We start from the raw sequence: 4,253 nt of genomic DNA on the forward strand, positions 1-4,253 counted from the left end.
GTGCACAATATTATTTCAATAGAGGGGATGATGATGCATCTCAATCAATCAATATGAACATAATACATAACCACCTCAATTATCACAACTATACGGGTGAAATAAATAAAACACAATCACACAAGGAATTCAAGTCAATAATATATCAGCTAATGCCCATATGCTTTGGCATTCTCAAATTTCAATCCACATTCTATAATAGAAATTTTCCTTTTTATAACACCGGTACTCGTACCAATGCCCGTCACACCATTGATACGAGACCACCATCTTTCCCCCTTACCCCTTTGTCTATTTTCGTTTTTTATCTTTATTTAGGAAAACATCCTTCAACAAGTCTAAAAGTCTTAACATACCTCAAGTGTCGAGCTCGTGTCACGAATCCTCAAGATAGTTCCTTCCCTTTTCGTTAAGTTTTGGAATGTTCACGATCTACCAATGATGCAATATTCATAAGTAAGCGAGTTTGTAGACATTCAAATTATTGTATGTCTATCATAGACCCAAAAAAAAACTCACTCATAATTATAATCAACTTCCAAATCTTGATATAGTTTATATGCCAAAAATTATTATACTTGCTAAATTTAAAGTCAAGAATTGAACTTTCATCTTTCCAAATACCCTAAAACTCAATCTTAATATAATATACACCTAATAATTAATTACCTATCTCAATATACCAAAAACTAGTATCTTAATGTGATAATAATAAGAAAATAAGTCAACTTAAAACCATTTACGAAGAACTAATTTATTGCACCTCAAATTCCTATACATCTGCATCTTTGCAAACAATTTCTCAATCCAAAAAGAAGGAGAACTATCGCTGGCAGCCATTTGAAAATCCTTGGGAACTAATTTAAGCTAAAACCTTGCCAAAAGTAATTTTAGAAAAAATCCAACCAAGTACTAGTAAGGACCCATAATATGTAACCATTATTTAATCGTCTCTTTCTACCTATTCTGACCATTGCATTCTTGAAACTCAAATCAAAACCTTAGAAAAATAATAATTATATCTATAAAGGAAGAATTGGAAAGTCACAAAATTTGTCCATTAACCTTGCAGGTATATAAAGCAAAATTAGGAAAATTAACATATAAATTTAAAACAGAAAACAATAAAAGTTAAAACTCCTTCGCTCAATGACTAACACACACCTAACACCACCACTTTTGCACTATATTATCCCATTAACTACAACCACTGCAATTCTAATATATAAACAATAAAAATTTCCAGCAACTAAGAAAAAGACAACAAACCTTTCTACTACTACTACTTTTCAATTTTTCTAGCATATGCTTTCCAAAGATTTGATACTTACTACTACCAACCTATTGCAATTGCCTTAATTATTAACAAATTTTTATTTATTTATCAATTTAATTAATAAAGTGTCCCCTCCCAAATTCAGAAAAACGGCCCTACTTCTGCCAACCAATCTTTCAAAACCTCATATCAAAATAATTAACACAACAATCATACATTCATTATTACCCAAGTAAAAATCAAGAAAAATTCTCAAATTGCTTCTTACCCGTAAATTTTCGTTCGACCCCTCACGTTTGCATTCACGCCGCACACAGATAGTTTCTTACCCTTACTCCCTTTTTTTTTAATATTAATTAAGTATTAAAAGTGGTTAAGCCCACTAACTTAAATCAATATATAGGAAGTATAAAGATATTAAATAAATTATGAGTATGACCCACTAACTATTAACTATATTAATTCTTCACTAAAAATTTTTTATCAACTAAATACTCTTAATCTTCGAATAGTTTAAAAATACTCCTTTAAATTTTCAAAAGGAGTCAAACTAGTCCTAGTTCTCAAAACGACCTAGCGGGTCGTTACAATAAGCTAACAAGTCGAAAATGCAGCCAGTAATGCTTGCATTAGGATAAAATTCACGTCACACCGCTTGTAGTGCGGACAATCATATCTGTAGTGAAATGTATAAAATGTCTCATATAAAAACACACCATCTCTTTCCCATACAGATAAGCTTTACACTGCTTCTGCAGAGTCACATATAGCTGCTACATGGCAGAAAATTTAAGATTCTGTATGCTTTACAAATTTCTAAGAAAAACTAAAATACATTACAAAATAGAGATATATAGTATTTACATTGTAAATCAAGGACAAGTATATTTTTTTCACATAATAAATTTTGTTGTTTATGTAATTTCTACGAATTCAATAACCTACATGAATTAAATCAACAGTCCATAACCAATTCTTCCAAAGATCTTGTTGTTTCAATTATAATATGGAATAAGTGTGACCTATGGAGCATCTTCAGTGACCCCAAAAAGTAAAAAAGAAAGTTCAGCTTTATATTGATGAGAATTTCATCAGCGTATACAAAGATTACCATCAGAAAATGAAGGTTATCCATTTAAATTTATTCAATTATGTTTTTGCTTTGCAATGACTACAAATAAAGCGGAAGGTCAAACAATTTCAAACGTTGATTTGTATTTGCCCCAACATGTTTTCTCACATTGTTAGTTGTACATTGCGCTCCCAAGAGGGATATCTATGTCTACAACGAAAGTACTTGTCCTAACAGAGCAACCCAAACGTCAAAACGGGACATACACAAAGAACATTGTCTATAAAGAAGATTTAGGTATGATAACCTCATATACATATATGTCCATTGTAACACAGATAATTAACTCTTTACGAATCGTGGACTCACTACAATATTACATTGCTTCATATATTAGGTTTAGAAGACAAAAGACACACCTATGCAAACATAATCGATTCTTCATCGATCCACGCTCCTCAATAAATTAATGTCATATTTATGATAATGGTTTGAGTCCCTCATTCCTCTCAGTAAATTGTGACATTTGACCAAACATGGTATGATTTTATGTTTAAGTTTCTTGTTTGTTGATATTGTATTACATTCTAACTTGTTAGTATTATTATTAGTCATAATTTACCATACTTTCATACTTTAGATTTAATGTGTCATATTAAGTTGATGCTATCATAACAGCTTTACAAATGTCTCTCCATACAGAACGAATTTTTAAGTTAAATTGCGATTTTCTCCTTACTATAAGTTAAAAAGTTATAAAAGCATTTGATTATTTAATTTAAATATTAATTTTATCATTTTATTAAAAATATTAATGACTTCTGCACTTTCTTAGATAAATTCCTAATTAAAATATCTTATTTAATAATATTTATCATATATAATCTATATGTATATTTAATTTAATCATCACACACACGCACGCACGCACGCGCGCGCGCGCACACACACAGCAAATACCAAATTACAGAATTGAATTATTATTTTACCCCTACATTAAATTATTATTTTTTAATTAAAACTAATTAAGTAAATATTAAATTCTAAAAATATTAAATGACCATTTTTCATTTACTAAATTAACATTGTTGCTCTAATAACTTATGCTTAGAAACTAAATTATCATGCAATCATTAATGTTTCAATGAAAAAAAAATCTTTTTAGAAATTTCAAAGGTTATTTTGTAATTTACAAGTATTTAATATGGTTCATGTATTAGCAAAAATCGTTTATCCAAGAAAAATTATTAATACTCTCATGCATTTATATGACGATTAATTTACATTTATCTAACTATTGAATATACACATTCGCTTATAATTTTTTGATACTGGACTAGAGTGTCCCAACTATCTAAGTTTAATTATCTTTTAAACTTTGACAAACATATGATTAATGTCCTCTTCCCGATAGAATTAGTAGATGGGAACTTTTACAATTAATTTGAACTTTTACATAGATTGTGATACAATACTTTCATTCAAAATGAATTTGTTGTATATAATTAGTATACATAAAGTATATTGTATATACATTTAGTACATGTATACCATTGCAATTGATTAAAATATAATTAGAATTGATAAATTACCTTCATTCAAAAGGATTAACATATGTATAACCAGGTTATATATGTATACCTAAACAAAGCATTTTAAAAAAAAATTATTTTTTAGAAGAATAAAGGTGAATGTGTAACGACCTGTTTAGTCGTTTTGAGCAGCAGATTTTATTTCTGGAAAAACTGGCTGAGTCGACGGATCCCACGACGGACCGTCATGGGCACGACGGACCGTCGAGGGGGCCTCGTTCCAAAACACTTGGAACTTAGAAAATTGGGTACTGAGATCGACTCTCTGAACTTCGCGACGAAATGGCAGGACGGACCGTCGCAGGCATGACGG

The sequence above is a fragment of the Solanum pennellii genome, chromosome 4, assembly GCF_001406875.1.
Source record: "Solanum pennellii chromosome 4, SPENNV200".
NCBI classification, from domain to species: domain Eukaryota; kingdom Viridiplantae; phylum Streptophyta; class Magnoliopsida; order Solanales; family Solanaceae; genus Solanum; species Solanum pennellii.